The 25,830-nt window shown below is 35.4% G+C and overlaps 1 long non-coding RNA gene across 4 annotated transcripts; it reads right to left on the reverse strand.

Annotated features, from left to right (window-relative positions):
* Positions 1 to 6,042: 6,042 nt before the first annotated feature.
* On the reverse strand, positions 6,043 to 24,903 carry LOC112644675 (uncharacterized). 4 transcript variants are annotated; one of them, XR_004811317.2, is made up of 5 exons: positions 24,593 to 24,903; positions 24,131 to 24,229; positions 23,884 to 24,014; positions 16,484 to 16,566; positions 6,043 to 6,236 (listed from the first exon to the last, which is right to left on the reverse strand). It is a non-coding gene; the product is annotated as an uncharacterized LOC112644675 (long non-coding RNA). The 4 variants fall into 4 exon arrangements; XR_004811314.2 differs by having other exon boundaries at positions 23,884 to 24,229; XR_007407783.1 differs by lacking the exons at positions 16,484 to 16,566; positions 23,884 to 24,014.
* Positions 24,904 to 25,830: the final 927 nt, after the last annotated feature.

Below are 25,830 nucleotides of genomic sequence, written 5' to 3' on the forward strand. Positions count from 1 at the left end.
TGCAAACACCTGAGGGTTTATTTACAAGCTCGAGCGTGGGTCCAAGTGTACCTGACACAGCGGAGAAGGGACTTGGACCCCGAGGTGGGTTTCAGCTTAGTTTTAAGGGCTGGTCTAGGGGACCTCCAGAAGGGGTGGAGGAATTTCTCAAGTTCTGTTTACATTCTGATATGGGGCTTTCAAGGGCATTGAGCTCTGTTCTTATTCTAATAGGGGGCTTCCTGACACTGGCTTGGGCTCTGTTCTCATTCTAATATGGGGCTTTCTAGGACTAAGCTGTAAGCTGTTTTCTTCCAGTAACTGAAGTAAGGTAAAGTTCAGCTCTTATTCACAGGGGCCTGGGATGGCTGTTCTTGCGCTAACGCTGAACTTAAAGTGGAATGGCCTTAATTTTCTCGGCCTCCACAGACTTGTCACCTTGTGTAGGAATATCTTTCCCTGCTTTAGCTTCAATGTATACTCCTTTGTTCTGCTTAATTGTGTAATACAGCACCTGGCTAATCCCACTGCTGTATCTGTCCTTACGGGTAGGAGATAGGGCCCTTCTGATGCAACACAAAAGGGGTGTGGGCAGGCTAATTGCCCTACATTGGCTGCAGGAGGGACTTCCTGGCAATGGGATACAGATTCCCATTACTGAAGCAAGTTGTCTTTTCTTCATTTGAGTGCTTGAATGTCTTGTGTTTTTCTTGGCCATTCTGATACCAAGATGCAGTGGACATAAGCATTCAGACTTCTACTCCTGACAATAAACAACAGATGCCATTTACTCAACAGTGCCAACTTTTGAGCCTAGACCTTAATAACCAACAGCTTCCACTTTCTCTTGGGATATATACTCTTGGAACCCAACCACTCTGCTATGAAGAAGCCAAGTAGACACATGAACAGGACGTGTGCGATGTGTTATGGACAACAGCCCCTGCTTAGGTACCTAGTCTCCATCTAGATACAAATTCCATACAATTAAATGAACAATACTACTTATGATTTCAACCTCCAGGCAAGGAGTTACCCTCAGTCTTCATGACCCTTCAAATTGAAGATTTGTGAGCAAATAAATGATAGTCTTCATTTTAAATCATTAAGTTTGGTATGGTTCATTGTTCAGTGATAGACAACTGGAATAATTCTTTCTCATATTTAAATTGGATTACATTTAAGGTCTATGATCCATCTGAACTATGTGTGTGTATGAGGGGGTGAGTTAAGTGTTTAAATTTTCTCTGTGTTAGCCAGTTGTCCCACCATAATTTGATAAAAAAGACTTTCCTTCTCTAATTGAATTACCCTGGCACTTTGGTTAAAAATCAATTAACTCTCACTTCTGTTCCACTGATCACTTTGTTTTTATGCTAGTATGATTAATGTGGCCTCAAAGAAAATCTTGAATTCAGATAGTAAAGTTCTTCCAGCTTGGTTCTTATTAAAAATTATTTTGCTCATCCAAGATCCTTTGTATTTTAACCTCTTTATATTAGAATTTTTAACTAGATCCATGTATTTAACTTTATGAAAAAATAATTCAATATTTTGGTTATGTAATAAAATATTTAGATAAACAAATTCCTCTCTTGGAATTTGAAATTGATAAAAAAAATCTTGGGTTTCTTAAAAAACTAAAATAAAAAATATCAGTTGTTGAATTTCTACAGAAGAGCCTATTGGAATGTTAATTGACATTCAGTTGCATCTTAAAATCAATGGAGAGAATTGTCATCTTAACAATAGTTTTCTAATGCATGACCATGGCTCATGGCTCCATTTTTTTCAGATCTTTAATTATTCTCATGAATGCTTTATTGTTTTCAATGTGCAATGGCTTAACATCTTTTGTTAAATGTAATCCTAAGTATTTTATATTTTTTAGTGTTACTTTAAATGGATTTAAAAATTTTCCTTTCCATTTTATTGCCTCAGCATTAAAAAAAAATGAATGCAGTCAATTTTTCTATACCGACTTTGTATCCTACGACCTTGTTAAAATTATTTCTGAGTTCTATAAGCCTATTTTTTAGATTTCTTAAGATTTTCTATATAAATAATTATGACATCTGCTGATAAAGAGAGCTTCAATTCTTTCTTTTTAAGTTTATGGATATTATTTCTTTTCTTACCCTACTCCTTTGGTTAGAACCGCCAATGCAATATTGAATAGTGAGGAGGAGGTCTCAGTCTTCTTTTTTTAGATCTTACAGGGAAAACATTCATTATTTTACCACTAAATATAATGCACTGAAGTATTTTTGTAGGTACTCTATATTCAATTAAGGAAATTCACTTTGATTCCAGATTTGATAAATATGACTTAAATTCCATCCAATGTTTTTGCTGCATTTATTGAGATATATTTACCTTCTTTATTCTCTTAATATGGTGAATTACATTGACCGATTTTTTTACTGTTAAGCCAAGCTTGCATCCCTTGGAGAAGTCCTACTGACTCATAATTAATTATTTTTTTATATATTACTAAATTATTTTTGCTACTATTAAAATATTTTGGTCAGCTATGTTCATGAGGGATAATGGATTCTAGATTTTCTAGTGTCTATCAAGTTTTGCTAATAGAGCTAAGCATGTCTCATAAAACAAGTTTGGATATGTTCCTTCCTCCTATATATTTTTAAAGAGTTTGTAGAAGATTGGTATTATTTCTTCATTAAATATTTGGTAGGAAACATCAGTGACATCAACTGGAACTGAAATTTTATTTATGGGAAGATTCTTGAAAACAAACTTAACCTCTTTAATATATACATAAAGCTACTTAAATTTTCTAATTTTTAAAATATGTACTGAAAAATTGTATCTTGTATCTCTTGAAAAATTGTGCATTTTTCTAGGTTGACAAATTCATTGACCTAAGTTTTTCATGATAATTCTTTATCTGTTTAATGTCTAAAGAATCTAAAGAGATTACCTCACTTTCATTATTGCTATTAGTAGTTTGTGTTTTCTTTTTCCCCCTCTTCTCAAGCAATCTTGCTAGTGTTTTTTCAATTCTATTGATCTTCTCAAAGAGCCAATTATTATCTTTGTTAATTTTCTCTATTGTTTGTCTTTTTTACATTTCACTAGTTTTTTTGTCTTGTCATTCCTTTATTGTCCTTTGTTTTGGCCTGATTTACTCTTCATTTTGTCATTGCTTAACATGGATACTTATAATACTGATTTTAAACTTTCCACATTGTTCTAAAGACACACCTTAGATATTTTGATATAGAGTATTTTATCATCAGGTTAACAATATTTTCAGAACCTTTGCGATTCTTCTCTGATGCTTGGGTTATTTAAAAGTATGTTGTTTAAATTCAAAGTACTTGGGGTGAGGTTAGATATCTTATATTGCTGAATTTTAGTAATATTGTTGCTGGATTTTAGTTTAATTTTGCTCTGTTCAGAGCATATTTTGAATGGTTTCATTATTTTGAAATGTATCGACAATTGTTTTTATGGTCCAGCGTATGATTTAATTTAGTGAACATTCTATGTCCCTATGAAAATTATGTGTGTTCTGCAATTTTTGAGTGAAATATTCTATAAATGTTAGTAAGTTCAAAGGAGTTGATAATGTTATAAAGTCTTTTGTATCATTTCAGATTCATTTTCTTGCCTATCAATCAATAAGGGTTGAGTACTAAAATCTCCGTCTATGATTGTGGATTAATTTACATTTTTCTCTTATGTCAGCTTTTCATTTTATCATTGTATAATACCTTTATGATCCTTTTTCTCTTGAATTAATTTTGTTCAATATTAATATAGCCATGTCAGCTCTTGAATATTTACTATTTGCACAATGTATCTTTTTGCATCTTTTATTTTCAATATATCTGGATTTTAAATTTAAAATGAACCTCTTGCAGACATATTTCAGTTTTTAGGGTTAGGTTTTCAACTTCAATAACCCGTTAAACAAATACTTTTATAAATACTTTATTAATGAGGAAACTGAGATGGAGAAAATTTAGAAGTTTGACTTACTCAAACAATGTTACTCTAGCTTCTAATACTGTGCTATTTGAATAAGATAACTAAAACAATTTGGTATATCAAAAATGATTTTGGCCTAAAACAGTAAACATAGCAGAGGTTGGAGAAAAATGCTTTATGACTTATTATCAGCTTTCTCTATTCTGTTTCAACTGTAACTGTTATCATAGCAAAATAACTATTATACCTACCTCAACCTATCTTTTGAGCTCCAATTCATATTTATAATATCTTTTTGGATATTATTATTTAGATGTGTCATAGGCATCACAAGTAAATAATTTTATTTTTAATCTAATTTTGTCCATAAAATCTATAAAGGTTTTTCTTATTTTGATTAAATAAATCAACAACCTCCATCCTTCAAAGTCTTCTTTGTTTCTTGTTTATTCCTTCTATCTAATTAGTCACCAATGTTTTTTCCTTCTACTTAAAATAATTTTTGCACCAATGTATGCTTTTTCAAAACATTAGATCTTGCCTTTGTGGTAAAGTACTTTGCAAGGATGTTGTAATTGGTCTTCTACTTCAGCCATGTTCTCCTTCAAAAATCACAGTGATAACCAATTTAATCAAATCCATAAGTCTTTTTGCAGCTCTGACCAAAAAGAAAAAGAGAGAGAGAGAGAGAGAGAGAGAGAAAGAAAAAGTTCACACTCTCAACCCTCCCTTGTTTGCATGATAATGGCAGAAACTAATTATTTTCACCATTCTCCAAATTTGCCACAGCATCTAGCACACTTTCATGCATTTACTCTTACTGACTAAGGTATTCTCTCTGACTTCTTCCTAGTCATGAATATCTATCTACCTACCTATCTATCATCTATCTATCTATTATCTATCTATCTATCTATCTATCATCTCTCTATCTAATATGTTTATTCATATATTATCTAATTACCTAGCTAGCTAGTCAGCTATGTATCTATCTAAATGTCTATTCTTTGAATCTCAATACAAATGTGATTCCCTTGTCAAGCCTTGCCTATCCCCTCAGCCCCTGGTAGAGTTAGTTGCTTCCTTCTCACTATTCTCTGTTCTCTATTTTGACATCATAGATGCTTTAATTTCTTCTTCCATCATCATTTTACCCCATTTTAATGTAACAATCGTTGGTATATGTTTGAAATATTAATTATCAGACACATTAATAACTATCACCATAATAATAATAATATATGCTTTAATAATAATAAATATTAAATAATAATAATAAATATGTATGTATTCATATGATATCATATGTATTTATTTATTGGTAGGATGGTCAAAAGGGTTTGACCATGCACTAATTTTATTGTTTGCACTGCCTTGATAAATCTACTCTTTTAATGAATTTTATCTGCACCAAGCTGAAAAAAATACATGCCAGAAAAACTAATCCACAAGTTATTTCATAGTAATTTGCGTTTATCTCACCTTTATATTGCAAATACCTTTTTTGAGGTTTCCAAGTATACTGCAAATTATTTGAGAGAAGAAATCACCAGTTTTGTTCATCTCTGTCTTATTTATACCTCAGCACATTGACTAGCACATAGTAGGCTTTCAACAATAAATAGACCCAGATTTTTAAAAAGCCTCTGACTATGGAATCCAGACTGAAAAGATTGTATGATGTAAAATTATAAAAGGATAATGAGTTTCTTTTAATAGTTTATTTTAGAGATGGGCCACTGAGTTGAATAGACACGGTGGAATAAAGGAGCTTGGGAAATAAGACAGATCTATGCAAAGAATCTCATTAAATGTTTAATCAAAATTTCATGATCTGTGTAGGGAATTGAACAGACTCCCTGCGAAGTCATAAAATTAATTTGAAAGGGAATTAAAAATAGAGAATCATAGTGCTGTGTAAGTGATTTTGTGTCTTATAAAGCTCCCTAAATGTGTTTATGAGCTGAGCATCCTGTCCTGAGCTCATGAAATAGGAAACAATGCATCAATCTTGGCATTTCTTGGTATTTGAGATGCTTAGAATTATTATCTCATACTCTTGGCCGTCTCAAAGGAAACAACACAGAAGTGTATGTTTTGGTCAAACTTTAATTTTCCAGAAGACTGAAAAATTCAATCACTATCTACCCAGATGCAAATCTTGTGTTCTTTTTCTTTGATCACAAAGAGTTCATTCTTCTGGGCCTGGGTCCACTGTGATGGACAGTGTGGGAAGGTGTGATCCCAAGAGTATTTCAGCATTTGCTCACATTCATTCTCTCTTCTGTCAACTTTAATTCCTGGGAGAGATCATTGTGTAAGTTTCCCTAGCTAGTTTCTGTCTTTATTAATAGTGAGTAAAAATAATGAAATGCTAAGTAAGATTATAAAAATATAGTACCTGTGTCTCTATGTGTAAATTCTTTAAATTCTACCATTTTGGACTATAGAAAGTATACTATGGAAAATCTAATGAGTATACACTGAAAACTTAATTCTGGAAAACTGGACAAATTGATGTCAGTATAAAATAAATGGTACTATATATTAAAATAATAGTGTTTAAATGCTAAAAAGTTGTCACATTTAAAATTAGTATTCACATAACTAAAATGATTTATTACACACATATTTGATAATATAACCAAGATTTCAAAAAACTGACATGTGGTATAAATGCTAAAGAATAGTTCAGTAGCAGCAAAGTCAGGCCTTTAAAGAATACTTTAAAATTTGACTATGGGAGAGACACCCAGGTGGCTCAGTGATTTAGCATCCCTTTGGCTCAGGATGTGATCCCGGGGCCCTGGGATCAAGTCCCACATCAGGCTCTCCACAGGGAGCTTGCTTCTCCCTCTGCCTATGTCTCTGCCTCTCTTTCTGTGTCTATCATGAATAAATAAAAATAAAACAAAACAAAAACAAAAACAAAATTTGACTATGGGATTATGACCACAGGTTTTCAGCCTTTTATTTTTAGATGTGCTTTAAGCTGAATTTGAGTTAGAGAAAGATAATACACTAACAAAACAATCCAATGAAAATGTTTGGAAGAACAATGTTGAAAAGATTTCCCACTAATTCTCAGGATAAAATAATAGAGAGAAGATCCACGAGGAGTATTTGTTTCTTGAGATGACTGTGCATCGGAATATAGGTATTTATCATTGTAAAGTTGAAATTATAGAAGGAGTATAAATTGTCTCAAAGTATTAGTAGGACATGGTGGAGGGAGCACTTGGCTACACTATGAACACAGAAAATAAATATTTATGAGACCAAACTTATTAGAATGGGTGGCTCCCTTGGCTGTGTAAGATACACTTGCTCCTTCTTCTCCCATCTTTGCTTAGACTTAAAGGTTCTGTCTATCTGATTTCCAACTCCTTCTTACAGTCTGAACTAATGCTGCCTGCATATTTTTCCCCACCCGATGGACTCAAGCTTGGTTTACTACAAGGAAAATTATGTAATGAACTTCTGTTTATCTCATTAACCACCGCTCCCCACCCCCATGCAGGATCAGCCCTAAAATGTGGGTAGATCACACTATGTCCTGTGTCACTTCAGCCTGACCCAGTATCTTCCTGCTTACATTTTTTTGGGGTAAGAATCTCACAGAGCACATAACTAAGTCTCCTCTAAGTTATCAAGTATTCATCTCTAGGGCAAATCATGAGGTTACTGTGGTAGAATGCATTTGGAAGTTATTTGAGTGAAAACAAAGGCCAGAAGACATATTAGACCAGTTGGCTGAGTTGGATAATGTAATCAAAATACAGGGATAGGGGATCCCTGGGTGGCGCAGCGGTTTGGCGCCTGCCTTTGGCCCAGGGCACTATCCCGGAGACCCGGGATCGAATCCCACATCGGGCTCCTGGTGCATGGAGCCTGCTTCTCCCTCTGCCTGTGTCTCTGCCTCTCTCTCTCTCTCTGTAACTATCATAAATAAATAAAAATTTAAAAAAAAAAACAAAATACAGGGATAGAGGCATGTACCTAATATATAAAAGATACAGGGAAGTATATTGAAGCCAATATATAGAAAGATGGCTTTTGGAAGCCTCATTCCATTTAAAGTAAAAACTCCAATACATTATTGACTTTTCTTACTAATAGATTCATTTTCTAGAAGGTGATGGAAGCAACTAGAGATTGCTACTTTGAAAATCATTGCAAGAAAAAATGAGGTGATTTTTGGTGTTTAAACATTGGCAAAAAAAAATCAAAGGAAGATTATATACAAGGTATAGTCTGATATGTGCATTGGCCTTTAGGAAAGCAGCTTCACAATATTCACAAAAAACCCCATAAGTCTATGTTCAGCAACTTAAAAGAAGGAGGTGATTCAAGACGGACAGAAATCTCTAAGAAAACAAATTCTTATAGTCCAATCATAAATAATCCCCTAGAAAAGAAAAAGAAGATGACTTCTAAAGAAATCAGTATGGCTCTATGGGGAGTTATCTAGGAATGCACAAATGATGGAAGAAGAGGCATATTTCAAAGGAAGAATATAAAGAAGCATTCTAACCAGAAAATTCATTACAAAAATATTAAAACTCAGAATAAGCTAGGGTTTGTGAAATATACTGAAGACAACAAAAAAATGTCTATTTTTCTGCTTTGAATGAAAAAAGACGATAAGGAAGGATTAATCATGGCTCTGATGTGATGTTAAAAGGGAGAAAGGAGAACAAGCCAACGTTTATTTTACTTCTACTTTCCATATGAAAGGCAATGATCTTCAAAGTGTCCAGGGTAAAACTTTGCCAAGAAGAAATGAGGCTCAAGGTAGACAGGGAAGGAGAAGTTAAACCTATGTTTATTGATATCTACTATATGCCATGCATTTATTCAGAAATGACTTTTTTATAAATTTACTGCACGTATTCATATGAATTCTGGATATATAGCAATGAATACATTAAATAAGTGCCTGAGATCAAGAAGCTTTGATCACCAGTGAAATTCTATACACACGTAAGAATTTAAATTTTATATACTTATAGGAATTTAAAAGGTATCATTACATTTATAGAAAAGGAAATCAAGGCTAAAAGAAGGCCATTAAATTGCCCTAGGTCATAAAGTATATTTAGTATGGACACTAGAATGGGAATCGAATACAGAGAAGTATTTTCTCCTCTTTATCAGGTGACTCCTCTTTTATAGAGAGTCAAAGTTCATAAGAATTACACCCTAGGGTGCAAAACAAACTACAGGTTATAGTCCTAGAATATTCACTATCATTCTGCAAAATCTACATGATAAATGAAGACTGAGGCATAGTTAGAAAAATTTTAGATGCAGACAATTATAAAGAACAGCTAATACATTGTATTTCTGAATAAAAGTGCAACTTAATTTTGATAGGTCAAATGAACAACATGAAGTTTAACAGAGAAAATACACAATTTAGGCTCTAAAAATTAAATATATATTTTTTAAGATTATTTATTTATTCATGAGAAATACACAGAGCAAGGCAGAGACATAGACAGAGGGAGAAGCAGGCTCCTCGCACGGAGCCCAATGTGGGACTACATTCCATCCTGGAACTCTGGGAACACGACCTGAGCTGAAGGCAGATGCTCAACCACTGAGCCACCCAGGTGTCCCTTACAAAATTAAATATTAACAAAGAACATAGATATGTGGCTTAACATGACTCCATATAAGAAGTGTTCCAGAAGATTTTAATTATTACAAATCCAAGTACAGAAAACAGTATAAAATGGCTTTTTATAAAGATAATGCCATCTCTGCATTGTTTCTATTCATCAGAATGACCACACAAAGTATATTTTAAATAAGACATTGCCATATTAGAGTCCACCCTAAAGGGGTCCATATAGAGATTGGAAAGATCAACTAGTATTTCAACCCCTTCTGCATCTCTAGTGCCTAGCTGCGGGCCTAGGACAAAATTGGTGCTCATAGATATGTATTGAATAACAAGTCATGGGCATAATGTAACAAGTGGCATATTTAAAGGAACAGGAAAGTTTCATCTAAAGGAAAGAAGGTTTTACAGGGCATTAACAGCACCCTTTCAATAAGAGAGAGTTTATCATGTAAAAGATAAATGAGATTATTTTCTGGTAGTTCAGGGGAAGTTAAACACCTCCCCCTACCACCTCTGTTGTGGTAAAATAAAACCTTTGAAATGATTAGAGGTATCCACAAGTGGAAGATAGCTTTTCTAAGTGGGAGCTCCCTGTTGCTGCACGCATTAAGGAAAGATCATCAAATTTAAAGGAGATGGTGGGTATCTGCTGCAAACAATTCTAATGGAAAATTTCTCTGACTTTATGTATGAATGTTGTTGGATTTTTCTTTATTGTTTCATAAAGTTTCTTATTTTCTTAGTTCACTAGTCCTAAAAGTGTTTCAGAGTTAGCTTTAAAATGCTTCATCTAAAGAACAGTAGATTTAGTGTTTAAACCCTCTAAAGTTCAAAATGGGTTACTGTTTTAGTTGATAAGTAAAACTGAAAGAAAATTAAAGGGAAGAAAACAGTGCCTTCACTGTCAGAACAATATTTAGAGCTAAATGGATGACCTTGGATGAAAATGGAAGTTATAAGCAATGCGATGGCATTTTAAGAGGAGTGAAGCATCATAATGAACCACAGTAACTGCTAGAGCTTCCAGAAGGCAGGATGTGGCTTTCTCTTTGCTGCATCTGCTCCCTCTGCTTCCATCTTAGTCCTCATGGTACCTTGTAATCACCAGCAATTTATCCATGTGCCTCTCTTCCCCAGGAGACTGTGAGCTCTGGGGGGGTAGACATGCTTTCCATCTGACCCATCATAACATCCTTAGCGGCTAACGAAGTGTTAAAGTATTAAATTCAATAAATATTTGGTGACTTGAGTGTATGGATAGATTGTGGAATCCTTACTGTATTAAAACCCAGTATCATATATTATAGGGAGCATTTTTATTTTGGGAATAGTTACCACTTTAATGGAAGGATGCTGAACCATATATACTTTAAATGGTAGTGAAGCCATTTAAAGCTCTGATCTTTTGATTTTTAAAACATATTTGTTTACTGATAATTAGATTATTCTTTATTACTGTATTATTAAATTCCTAACTTTTAGACTATTTTTTTTAAGATTTTATTTACTTATTTAAAACAGAGAGAGAGAGAGAGAGAGAGCTCAAGCCCAAGTGGGAGGGACAGGCAGAGGGAGAGGTAAAAGCAGGCTCCTTGAGACACGGGGCTTGATTCCAGGACCCCGAGATCATGACCTGAGCTAAAGGTAGACACTTAACTGACTGAGCCACCCAGGCACCCACAAACTTATTATTTTTCTTTCATTTCATTGCTAACATCAAAAGAAGTGTCTGAAGGCCTCTTATCATGTAGCAGTGATCACTTATGAAGCAAAAGAAAACCTCATTCACCCATTCACCAAACATTTGCTAAGAAGTTGTGCTAAGATGATGAAGATAGAAAAATAAATGGAAAACTTAATTTTGGAAGCTCTTGTACATGGGAGGAACAAAGGTGTAAATAGATAATTATACCATGATAACAGCATATGAACAAAAGCTGGAGCACTCGTGGAGCATATCTAAATTTAAATAAGGCAGATATATCAGGGTATATATGACATAAATAAATATATATATTTATTATAAATAATACATAATTGATTGAAGGGAAAAGGAGCATTGGAAATTTTCATCATGTATCTCCAGACAATGGGTGTTGACTGTCCATTGCCGGGTTTGCTGGAAGTAGAAGTAGAGAGTAGTATGTAATAAAATGGTGAAAAAGAGCTATAGTTATTACTGGCTTTTGCATAGTGCCTTGCTGACCATTAAGTTAACAAAACTCTGTATTATCACAATTTTACAGATGAAAATCTGAGGTTAAGAGAAGTTAAAGGATTAGTCAGATTTCTTGGCCATTAAATGATACAACTAGAATGGCAGCCCAGCATTTAATAGTCCTATTAAAGTCCATTTAATAGTCCTATTAAATGCTAGGCTTTTCTTTTTTCACTCTTGCCTGAAGAAAGGGTCTTCAGAAGTGCTTAACTGACTGAAATGGATATTCCATGCGTGTATCTATTTTCTATAAAATTACTTTGAGTTCAAGGATTTTATGCATAAAAAATACTACCTAAATGTGACAGATTTTACGTGACCACATTAATTCAACACAGAAACACCATCTTCTGCCTTCCACATCCTTCTCCTTACCTACCTGCAAAATAACTCAGGAATATTATTCAAGTTGGAAGCACACAGCCTCTGTTAACATTAACAAGAAAACCTATCTTCAATGTCTTTTTCTTTCTTTTGTTAAAAAAATGTACGGAGTAGATGAATAGCTTAGCTTCTTTTTAACACAGGGATGGTATTCTAAATTGATAGTCATGACAGATCTGTTCTTTAGTCTAAAAAATAATGGCATTTTCAAGGTAAGTTGCTGTCACATACTGATTACCTGAACAGAGATGAAAATAACAGGAACCCAGATTATAAATATTCTTGCTTTTGAGTTCAGAGGAATATTTGTAGGAGGATGGAAATTTTGACTGGAATCATAGCAAACTCCAAACCTCTTTTTCATGTACAATTTCCATTTCTGAACTTTCAAATCTCTTACCAGGAAGTTTTTGGGTTTATAAACATAAGTCAAATTGAAATTAAATTATCTGTGCTTCAATATTTAATGTCATAATTATCAGCTCTGGTATTAACATAGGCTTTAGAGTAAAACAGGAGTTTTAGCTTTCTGCTTCCACTCATTACACTGTCACTATGAACTTGTTATTTCAAATACTATGCTTCACTCTTCTCATTTGTGAAAATGGAGACATTAAAATTTCGGACTTTTTTAGAAAGATTTATTCATTTATTTGAGAGAGTGTGTGCAAGTGAGCCAAGGCTGGGGCAGGGGGAGGGGCGGAGACAGAGAAAGAATCTCAAGCAGAATCCCCACTGAGCTTGGAGCCTGACATGGGGCAGATGCAGGGCTTGATCTCATGACCCTGAAATCATGACCTGAGCCAAAATCAAGAGTTGGATGCTTAGTGGACTGAGCCACCCAGGGGCCCCTAAAATTTTGGACTTCTATAAAACAGGTGAGATGATCTTCATAAAGTAATTAGCAGAGTAACAGACATGTTAAGTGCTCAATAAATACTATCTATTGTTATTGGATTCTAGGAAAAAGATTTTCTCAAAATTTGTTTCATTCTAAGTTTGTTAAAAATGTTTGATGGATCAGATAGTTCTGTGGGTTAAATAATTGTGTCACTAGTGAATGAGTTATAAGATCTGAATTTGCCTTTCCTAGTTTTGTTTCCTAGATCATTTAACTTTTCTTTGTTACAAAGTTGCCAGTGCTAGAAGAAAATGATAGTATCTGCTTATATATAAGAATTTTAAATCCAGAAAAGATGACAAGTATTGTCAATTGTAATTTATTTATTTTACTGAAAAAGAGGTGAAAAAATAGAAACCATAGAAGTTTAATGGCAGTATGAATTAAAAACTAGCAACAAATTCCATTCTAGTTTATGTTTTTGGTAGGTGAATGAATTGTAGACAAATTAGAAATAACACATTTGGTACCAAGTCTGACTTTTACTTTTATAGTAAACTCTCTGTCCACATTTGGAATCTTTATTTAAAATTATATTTTGGTTTACAGTTGACCTTTCCAGGCTTATATAATCAATCTGTTTAGTGGCTTATTTATAGGCCATACTATATAAATATACTATTTATATAGTATATTAGGCACTTGGAATGGACCATTTTTAAACACTTTTCCATTATAAAGAAAATTATTTTCAGTAATATTCATGAAATGAAAGGAATAGTAATAATTCCAAAAAAGAAGCATAGACATAAATATTTTGTCACTGAACTTAGTATACTTAACTCTGCAAGTGGAAACAAATTAATTACATGCTATAATTAAAAAAACAGTAATTAACACTTTTAATTACATTATTGCATTAAAAAAAAAAAAACAGAACAATGACATATTTGTAAGTGCTCCCAACGTGTAAACTCTGCAAGTTATAGATAATTTGCAAATAGAATGATGAGCTGAATCAATAAAGTTCTGTTTCCTTAGCTATATAGTTACTGGGATCATGCTTATTTAAGCATAGGCTTAAATGTAGGAATTGTATACCACAAAGACTGGATCATCCTACTCAGTACTGTCCTGGTGTGGATTCACATTGGCTCAGTAGCTATTGTGAGCATCTATTCCCACCTCCTTGCTCAGTGCCATCACACTGGCAGTTTGAAAGTAGTCATGGAAGGCATAGTATACCAAAGAAATCTGGAAGTACAATAATTCAAGGTTATTTCTTCAGGGATCCATTTGTTAAACATTTGCCTGTACATCACAGATCAACTCTACTCAGACAGAGCCCAAACTATTTCAAACTGTTGAGGCAGTACTCTCAAAACAATGATCTGTAGTAAGTCCACAGAGTTGGGAGCCAAGTGCATGGTTGGCGGTCCCTGAATTAACTTTCACATAGAAAGCAACATAACAGGAGAAACTGTTTAAAATATATATCAACAAAAGATCATTTAGAATTGTTGGCACATGTTGATAATAAAAATCAGAGCAACTGTAAATTGGTTTTATTATTCCTTCAATTTTTATTTTTAACTCTACCAAGATATAATTTACTTGTGTGTATTCAAAGTGCACAATTTGCTGAACAATAACAGCTGTATGCTCTGTGAATCACCACCACTATCTGTGAACAAACATTTCTATTTTCCTTTTTTTTATTTTTTAATTTTTTTTTAAGGATTTTTTTTTAATTTTTATTTATTTATGATAGTCATAGAGAGAGAGAGAGAGAGGCAGAGACACAGGCAGAGGGAGAAGCAGGCCCCATGCACCGGGAGCCCGACGTGGGATTTGATCCCGGGTCTCCAGGATTGCGCCCTGGGCCAAAGGCAGGCGCCAAACCACTGCGCCACCCAGGGATCCCTCTATTTTTCTTTTTTTTAATATATTACTTATTCATGAGAGACACAGAGAGAGAGAGAGAGAGAGAGGCAGAGACACAGGCAGAGGGAGAAGCAGGCTCCATGAAGGGAGCCGGATATGGGACTCTATCCCGGGTCTCCAGGATCATGCCCCTGGGCCAAAGGCAGCGCTAAACCGCTGAGCCACCGAGGCTGCCCAACAAACATTTCTATAATCCCCAAGATTCTTTTTGCCCCCCTGCAGTGGCTATTTCCCATTGCACCCCCCACAGTCCTAGACCGCAACTGATAGGATTTTTGTCACCAAAGATTAATTTTTATTTTCTAAAAGTTTAAATAAGTGGGGTCATATACTACATACTCTTTTGTGTCTAGCATTTTCTCCACTATACCGTAGTGATTTTGAAACTCACTCAATGTGTTACATTTATCAGTACTTTATTCTTTTCCTTGCTGAGTACCTTGCCATTGAATGCAAATGGCCCATTCATTTTGATTATCCATTCATATATTGATGGATATTTAGATTGTTTCCAGTTTTGGGGGCTCTTGTGAATCTTTATGCACATCTTGAGGATGTGAGCATATAGGCTTTCATTTCTTTGGGGTAAATTATTAGGAGTGGAATGTCTGGGTTGTATGATTATGGTTTGCTCTTTTGAAAAATAGAAAAATTTTAAAAGTGGTTGTACCATTTTGCATTCTACTGGCAGTGTAGGGCCCTTCCAGTTTCACTTAGAAGTAGCAGTTCACTGTCTCCTAGCAGTGAAGTAAAAGTCACACACTCTACTAGAGCTTGGTGAATCACACAACTTTCCCAAAACAATTTGTATGGTTCCTTTTTGCCCAGTTTTGTAACACATGTTTATGGTAGCTGAGATCTGAATCAGCTCCACTATATAAATCATATGCTGAGAGTTGGGAGGAAGTAGTTCTCTAAAGGGAAACTGAGGCACTAGGATGATGGACTCTGGGAGGCCAAACATGAACATAATTCTACTATAGAATTCCATCATGTACAGAGAATTCTGCTAGAAATAACAGTATTTTAAACTTAGAAATGCATAATTACAGGAAAAATCCATTTTTAGTTGGAATAATACTGCAATGAAACACAGCACCTAATAAGCATATGTGCAGAACATTTAACAAAGAAACTGATGGGTGGGTGTTGGTTAAAACATATTAAGTCCATTGCTTTCCACTCCTTTTTTGTTTGTTTGTTTGTTTGAAATTCATAGAAATCTGTAAGGCAACTGGGCGTACTTGCTGAAGGCAGATGGTTGTGTTCTCTCACTTGGTAACATAGAAGGCTGGAGAAGGAGGTGCAGATGGCCAGGTGGGGGAGGCTTTAGAAATGTGTGTGAGGCCACTGCTAACTTTAGGGATCATAGAATTTACATAAACCTAAAACTTTTGGAATATTGGTTAACTTGACAAATGATGTTCTCAAACCTTTGAACATGACTGTTGATATTCAACCCTGGCCTTATAGAAGAGGCAAAGAAGGGAAGAGAGGAATTAATTGACATTCCCATTTTTCAGCTGCTTACTATGTTGGGTCAGTTCTCTTTGTGGGTACAGAATCTGATGTTTTCTTGTCCCATTTCCATTCTTTATAAGCTGTTGGTGATTTCTGAAAGTGATTTAACAGTAATTTTATTGACTTTATAGTCATACCTTATCATTACTTTCTATCCCCCTTACCTTGTTCATCTGGCTATATATACATATATTCATATACAATTTACATATTATTTATGTATATATAATATATATTATATATTAAAGCACATAAATTTAAAAGTGTATATATATCATATATTAATATATAGTATACATATTATATAAAATAATACATATAGTATATATAAAATATTATATATAATATATATACTTTTAAATTTATGTGTTTTTTATTGTCCTTTTCTCTCCTTCCACTCACTAAAACAAAATCTCCATGAGGGAATGCTATTATATTTATTCTTTTCACTGCTGCATTTTCCACCAAGAAAAATTCCTGGTATGACTACTTTAAAATTTTTTTTTGTTATATATTTCTGATATGTTTTTGATGGGCAGGGGAGAGTTAAAGATGAGAAAAGAACTTTACTTGACTTATTTGGTGGTATACCTAAGCGCCAACAATAGTACTCAGCAAACAGTAGTGTCTTAATAGCTGTTAGTTGGAAGGATGCTTCAGTGGTTGAGCATCTATCTGCCTTTGGCTCAGGTTGTGAACCCGGGGTCCTGGGACCAAGTCCTGCATCAGATTCCCTGCAGGGAGCCTGCTTCTCCCTCTGCCTATGTCTCTGCCTTTCTGTGTGCCTCTCATGAATAAATAAACAAAATCTTGTAAAAAAAATAACTGTTAGTTGGATGAATTAAAGATACCCATTCTTTAATCCTTCTTTGTGAAGGAGACAATGTTAACTGTAGAGTAGGGAAAGAAAGCAGAGGTAATGGTGATTTGAAACAAATGGTGAAGATTCGTGGTTTTTTTTTTTTTAAGATTTTATTTATTTATTCATGAAAGACACAGAGAAAGAGAGAGGGGCAGAGACACAGGCAGAGGGAGAAGCAGGCGTCCTGCCAGGAGCCCGATGTGGAACTTGATCCCAGATCCTGGGATCACGCCCCCAGCGGAAAGCAGATGCTTAACTGCTGAGCCACACAAGCTTCCTCAAATGCTGGAGATTTGTAATAATTATTGTGGGGAATTGCAAAAGTAGCCAATCAGAGACTGCTAAAAGGATTTCCCAGTTGAGGAAACACTGTATTTGTAGTCATCAAAGTTAGCATGACTATATGAGTTCTTCCAACAGTGCTCAGCTATCAAGGACAAGGAAGTAGATGGTTTCATTGACCTAACATCCCCATCCTCTAAAATAATTGATCTCCTATTTAATAGAAGCCTCTGTGATATGTCATGGGATACAGGCTGGATAGGAAGAAAAGTTAAGTGCAAGGGGATGGGGGAGACTGGACCAAAAGATGAGGGTATAGGAATTAGAAGACTCAGGAGAGCCCAAAAGAAGGAATATTGGGGGAAGTGAGAGATTAAAAATATGGTGAATTTTGTCACAGAATGGGATCTCAAAATTTATCATCTAGGAAGTATTCTAGTTTGTAGGTGATAAGATTCATCCTGAGACCAATGTGAAATGTCAGCATGAAGTAGGATGGTTTTGTTTGATGTTTGTGAGGCATGGGGTCTGCATGAAGAACACCAAGGAACAGAGAACTAGGTTCTAGTTGGGTCTTTAGGAGTCATGTAGGAGATGTGGACTCTGGGTCATACTCACTATCTCAAACAAGGGTGAAAAATGCCTGAGAAGTTTATACTTGATGGACTTACATCAGGATAATAGGAGTGGGATGAGGAGTAGGTAGACAACTAAAGATTTGTTACAGGAAGAGAGTAACCGATAAATGTCTCAGAAGTGGTAATAAGGGACTAAGAGAATAGACTTGGGGTGGGTGGGTAGGAAGCAAGAGAGCCACTAGTAAGCTATTGCAGCTATATAGAGAGACATTAATAATTTGGACTAGGGCAGTAGGAGGTTTTGACCAGGGCAGTAGTGGTGAGGAATTGTCATTTAGGGGTAATTTTTTGAAAATACAGTTAACAGAGGTGGCTGATGGAATTAGATGTAACACATGAAGCTCCTTGATATTTAGTCTGAAAAACTGGATGAATGTTAATACTAGGAGAAAAGGCAAGGCAAGGAGTCATTTTGAAGGAAAACAAAAGAGTTTCATTTGGGCTTTATAAGTTTAGGAAATTTATTTGACAGCTCTTCAGACATTAGTAGGAGTGTTAGGAACCTGTCAGCTGCTTTCATATGCACCCTGTCAAGTTGTTATATTTTCTTACTGATTCTATGAGATGGGTACTAATGTTATTCCAACATAACAGATGAGATTTAGAGAATTAGTGAAACAATGCCTACATCATGTAGTTAGAAAGCCTCAAGGGCAAAATTTGAACCAAGACTGTTTAATTAGAAAGCGCTAATTTCCAAACACCATTTTATACAATTGAAAATCCTCCTGATCAAGTGGATTCAAGTTATATGATATCTGAAGGATGTACAACTGGAGGAGGCTTCTTTAAGAAAAAAAAAATTACCACTATAAAATTGCTTATAGAAGTAAATATTTAGAATGAGAAAATAAATCATAATAAATTGTACCCTTTAAAAGCTGTCCAATACCATCAAGATCACAAAATATAGAAAATTAGCATCATTCTTAAAACTTAACATGTGAACACATTTCTATAATATTTTCCTACATTTTGCTGCATATTCTTTGATCATCTTTCAAGACAAAGGTTTTGTAATGCCATTTGCCATAGACAAAAACTGAAAAATTAGTTATACATCTTCTGTGATTAAAAATGATCATTTTTAAAAATTTTTTATTTATTTATGATAGTCACAGAGAGAGAGAGAGAGAGAGGCAGAGACATAGGCAGAGGGAGAAGCAGGCTCCATGCACCGGGAGCCCGACGTGGGATTCGATCCCGGGTCTCCAGGATCGCGCCCTGGGCCAAAGGCAGGCGCCAAACCGCTGCGCCACCCAGGGATCCCAAAAATGATCAATTTTTAATCATTGATGGTTGAGAAAAGTTTCTTTCAGATTTATAACTTCCTAACAGTAATACTATATAAATGTGTAGGATTGTTTAGGAATTTATTTGGTAAATCTGAGACAATATTCAAGCTTGGCAATAACATATAACCTGGTGACACACTGTTAGTCTCTTTCTAGATCTTTCAGGGACCCATGCAGGGCTGAGACCCCATGAATCCATTTCTGATACTGGTTTCTCTCCAAGCAATGAGCCGAAGGAGCGACAGGGCCAAGAGGTTTTTGCTGTGTGTGGTGTAACATGAGATTTACCCTTCTGAGTAGCCAGAGAGGGGATTGGCTCTCTCCTAAGGATCTCACTGATGGAATTATCAGTTCTCCAACTGTGAGGTGAGAGCCAAGGGGTAAAAAAGAAAAACATTGATGAAAATGATCCTTTTCACAAATCCTCAGCAATTCTGTTTTAAAAAATACTAAAACTGGCATTACTTTTTCTATTTCTCCTCCCATGAGTCAATAAAAATAATCTATTAGATATTTATCTTGCTAAAGTTTTCTTGTTTTAAAAATATCATTTTTGAAAGCTAAGTGTATGTAGAAGTGGTACATATTTTCTTTGATTAACTAATCAATAATGGAAAGCCTTGCCATGATTATAGCCCTACTTGAGCACACTGTCATAAAATGATGATTGAGCTTGAATGGTGCATGGTTTTCTTTCTTCACTCAATTTTCCTTTGCCTGAATTAATTACATGTTCAGGACCCTTTCTGCTAGTGTATAGCAGCTGTGAAATGAGAATAAACTGGTTCACTTTTTTGTATCCTTGGAGTGAAAGGTAGTGGAGGCCTGGAATAATCATTACAGAGGAGTGACTGTTTGTCCTGGTTGGAAAAATATAAGGAATTTAAAGAAAAAGGAATAGTGTGAGTTATGAAAAAAGTCAGGAAATTAGTATAAAAAAGTGGTTTCTGGGATGTTTGGAATCCCATTAAACCCCTTTTCGCTTCCATATTTTAGTAAGCTATAAGGTATCAATAGAGACACCTTGATTCAATTTTAACATGCTTAATGCAATTTCAGAATTCAACATAAATAGTATGGGCAGTTCCCAGCAGCCCAAGGCTCAGTGTCACTCTTTAATTGATATTTCAGAGTTCCCAGATTCAATCTCCCACCTGCTCAAATCAGCAGGAAGCCCAGTCTGATACGTCACAAATTCCCAAGGGTCCCCACTGTCCTAGCTGCTTGCTCATGAATCAAAAATTTCAACTCATTCTAGATGCCAAAGGAGTCCTCCCCACCCCCCGGGCCATCTCCCAAAACCCCTGGTGTACAGATAAGCATGCTGCTATTCCAGAGGCAGGAAATCACTGAGCTCACCGTAGTTGGACTCACAATGTCTGTCAGTGCACCTGGGGATGCTCTGCGCGCCTCGAGCTGCTTCTGACATGCTTGGCTAAAAGAGTGGGAGGAAGGGATCCCTGGGTGGTGCAGCGGTTTGGCGCCTGCCTTTGGCCCGGGGCGCGATCCTGGAGACCCAGGATCGAATCCCAGTCGGGCTCCCGGTGCATGGAGCCTGCTTCTCCCTCTGCCTATGTCTCTGCCTCTCTCTCTCTCTCTATGTGTGACTATCATAAACAAATAAAAAATTTAAAAAAAAAAAAAGAGTGGGAGGAAAAGAGGATCCCTAAACTAAACTGTGGCATCAGCAAACCATAGGCCTATATTCCAGGGCGATAATAGGCACTTATGAAAATGCAATCTTAAGAATTTCAATCTTTTTTTAATAAAAAATCTAAAATCATAAGCTTTAGGTACATCGTTAGGTATAAAATTGAGTGCTTAAAATGAGGAAACATCATAACATGTTACAGAATGCTTGGAGATTCAGGTCCCTGTTTTTTATGATTCATTTTAGGCAATTTGCCAGAAATACTTCATAGTAATAGTCCTTTAGGACAGTCTGGCTTACTTTCCCCTCATTGAACATTTTAAACTTTGAACAACTCCTCCACAATCCCAGGGGCCTGGACAAGGATAGGTCTGGTCCCTTCATGATAAATGCACCTCTGCCTACATAGATAGCATTGCCTCTGGGTTCATTGCGGATTACCTGTGGTTCTGTCCAAACCAACTGAGCCTGACATTTGGATGCCTTGTGCATAGCTACCACTGAGGTTGTCTGTACCTGCTGGAGTCTGAGTAGTGCTCAGAGATTTGGCTCACTTAAACCCTTGCCTCTTCTTCCTCACTTTCTTAGCAGAGCTGGTCCTGCCAATGAAGCCCAGGCTACAGTGATTTCTTGAGCTTTGAATGAGAATATGACTTTTCTTTTAGTCTTTTTCTAGTAAAGGGCCCCTTTGACAAAATGAGCAGTTCCACCTCCATGGACCACTTTAATTTTATTCAATTGTATTCATATTTCCTATCCCTAGTAAAAGACATGCAACGAAGAGTTCCCCCCAGCTCCAACACCCTGCTCCTCCTGCTATGCAGTTCTCCTTCATGTTATTGTTTTCTGGGTAGCATTAAATAAATATATTTTGCAAAAATAAACAAATCTGCATATATATGTGATGATGTTAAGGTCTTCCCTTCTTTTTTAACATATTAGAATAATTTAATTTATTCTGTTATTATACAATTTGTTATAAATCTCTGCTGAGAATGATCTGAGTACAATGCTTATAGGAGAGCTGGAAAAGAAAGAAGTCCTTAGACATCTTTCTCTACTTGTTCCATATTGTGTGGGATAATCTGCTTTCCTTTTCTTAGCATTCACCCAGCATGACTTTTTTCTTTTGTTTTAGCATAGAATTTTGCTTTGTCATCCAAATTTGAGTTTAGTCTTATTGAATTTGTTGATATAACTATTTTTTTTCTGTTATACTATTTCAGATGTCTTCTTTTTTTCACAGCTTTAAATATAATTTATAGACTCCCTGTGAGTCCAATGGTGGTATATGGGTTGGAAGTTTCTCTGTGCTAGTTATATTTCTCTTTGTGTTATTAAATATACTCAGCCATCTTTACTCTTTGATTTGTTACAAAAGACATCAGAATATTTACATTTCCAACTATGGCTAATTTTTGAATTGCTGCAGATTGTATTATTTACATTTCTATCTGATCTCATAACCTTAACATTTATTTCAGTCTTTATTCTATGGTTGAACAGATTCAGTGATCACACAAATTTCTTTGATGTGGCTTCTCCAGTCATTTCTCGATTGGGTAAATCTTGCTCAATGTTAGATTCCTGAGGAACGATAGGAACAATTTCCTTGGAGTCTTGCATTTGATATCCCTCTTAAATATATAGTTGAAATAGTCTTATTTCAGGAAAGTCTTAATAAATTATTTCTTTATATACTTGTGTTGTCTTCTTTTACTTCAATTTATTTTTCTGTAATTCCTAGTATGATACCTTGGATGTCCTTGGTTTATCTTCCATGCCTGTGAAAATGTAATAGAATGCCTATATGTAGGGTGCCTGGATGGCTCAGTTGGTTAAGCATCTGTCTTTAGCTTGGATCATGATCTTAGGGTCCTGGGATCAAGCCTCAGTGGGGCTCCCTGCTCAGCAGGAAGCCTGCTTCTCCCACTCCCTCTGCCACTCCCCCTGCTTGTAAAAGCTCTCTCTCTGTCAAATAAATAAATAATTTTTTTAAAAAAATGCATATATATAATAAATAATTATAATAATTATATATATAATTTTTTTCTTTTTCTCTGAAGAAAAGAAACTAAAAAGGCAGTTGGCCAGAAGAAGCAAATAAATCTTCCTCCAATATTCATGTCTAGATTGTGGTCAGACATCAGCATGTGATTTAACCTTCTCTAGATCTCATTTGAATTTGCACTGGAATGTGCAAAGTGGGTGGCCCTAGCTTGTTGAAGGCAATATAGGTTTTGTTTCTGTTGGAGCTCAGAACAGTCTTGGTCCAGTGTATCAAGTAGCAATAAGATTGGAGGGAAACCTGGAGCCCCTCAAAATTATGCCATCTACTCAAAACAGAGTGATATTTACAGACTTTGAAACATGAGTTTTAAAAAGAACTTTATTTATTTGCCATCCTGTCTCCTTATAAAACTTCAAAAAATTTTGAAAATGCTTTATGTTAAGAAACAATCTCTCAATGAATAGACTTCAGATTTTGTAAGAGTACACACTACAAAAGGGTAATTCCTTTTGGCATATTTCTGTCCCAGGCAATGAGAAAGAGTGGACCAGATGGTCCTTGAAGGAAAGAGTGTAGGAACTTCAAGCTTCAACATAAGTGAAGTTTTGCCAAAAGGTGTAGGTTTTATACCAGAGAAATAATCATATTGTCCAATACATCCCTAATATTACCTGTTCAGATCAGGTCCAGGGCTACTGGAGGACAGCAGAATTAGCTCCACCCTGGATTCCCCATTCTTTGGTTCCTTTGAGAGTTCTTCTGATTTCCTGCTGTTACTAGGAAGATCCTTGCCAGTGACATCCTATAAGTCTCAGGCATAGGGACAGAAAAGGGGTACCAGATCCAAGACTTGCATGATAAAAAAGAAAAGGAATCTAAAGGAAGTGAGTAGAGCCTGCAAAGAATGCCAAAACATACCTCTGATTTAATTCTTCAGCTGCTCTGTGAGTTACGTATCTGCTGTTCTATAGATATCACACATATTTTCCTGTTTTCAGTGTTTCCTCTTTCCACTTTCTGTCAGAGATAGAGAATGAAATATTTTTCTCTGCACATAACTGCAATCAATTCTGCCGGTAAGTACAGATCTTAAAACAAAACTATCTTGACCCTCTCATAAAAGAAGGTATTTTCAATTGCCTGCTGATAGCTTGAAAGTACACATCATTTTTCATATGCATACCCCTAGTAATTTGTCATGTGTCTGGGCATTTCATTATCAGCGATATTTTACTATCTATCCATCTCTGCTCTTTCAAGTGCCTGTTTTTAACACTGAGACAATACACTTCATCCAGTCAAAAAAAGAACATTCCAATAAGTGGTGACTAAGAACATACGCTCAGATGTCAGACAACTTGGTTCAAATGGGCAATTTACTTAATTCTTTCTCAACCTTGAAGATAGGCATCATGTCAATATCCATCTCATAGGGTTGTGATGAAGATGAGATTCATAAACTTAACATTTATTGGACACCTGCTGTGGTAACTGCTATGAAGAAAATGTGAGCTAAGGTAATCGAGACGATAAGGTGCTTCTCTAGAAATGGCAACAGGGAAAACATCTCCTGGAAGGTTTTCTATGATCAGAGATCTGAATCAAGTGAACTAAGAAAGCAAGTCTTGCAAATACGGAGGGAGATGAGGTTCCAGGCAGAGGAAAGAGCAACAAAAAAGTGCTGTGTTGGGGATATTATTGTCATGTTTGAGAAGCTGGGGGAATTGTGATATCATTAATGACATTGTGACATACTTTTCACAGTGTCTGGGGTCTAGAAAGTCCTCCATGAATCTTGGCAATTCTTCTTAGTATCTGAATCACAGGAACAGAAATATTTCCCCTCTTTTATTATCTTGTTTAATGTAAGAGGGTATAATTATGCCGACCATAGCACTAAGATTACATGCAGACTTCCTTGCTCTTTAAGCAAGCAGGTTTTCTGCTATGAAAAGATAGAAGCTGACTGAGTTTCTCTTTGGGACAGAGCAAGGAGAAATGATTTCTGACTGGCCCCATCCAGAAGTATTATAGGACAAAATAGTGCCTTTCTGAACTTGGACTGTCCATAATTGATGGCCTCAAGAAGACAGGTTGGAGGTGGTTGGGAAGAGCTATACTGCATATGAGTTCTAGAGAGTTCCAGGCTAAGAATAATTCACAGGCTACATGCAGATTGTACTGTGGACTGCTGCTTCTAATAATTTTAAATATTGTTTATCATGTAAGCAATAGTTATTGTAGAAAATTTATAAAATTTATTGTAGGTATTTATTGTAGAAAATTAAGAAGGTATAGACATAAGAAAGAGAGAAGAAGAAAAACTGGGGGAAGGAGGAGAAAAGAGGAGGAAGAAATTGTCTACTAAGCTACTGGCCAAACATAAATGCTATTCTGATTTTATTAGTTTTGAATATAGAGTTAATTGAAATATACATATCTTTAGTAACCTACTATGTTCACTCAACATCTGATATTTACCATGTTTTCATGGCCATAAATACATTTAACCACATCTTTTTTAATTACTTTAATTACTGTATGGGTATCCTTCACAAAGTTGAGCTATAATTTACCAACTTATTGTAAACTTATGATAATCTCCCTTTATAAAGTTA

The sequence above is a fragment of the Canis lupus genome, chromosome 32, assembly GCF_003254725.2.
Source record: "Canis lupus dingo isolate Sandy chromosome 32, ASM325472v2, whole genome shotgun sequence".
NCBI lineage: Eukaryota > Metazoa > Chordata > Mammalia > Carnivora > Canidae > Canis > Canis lupus.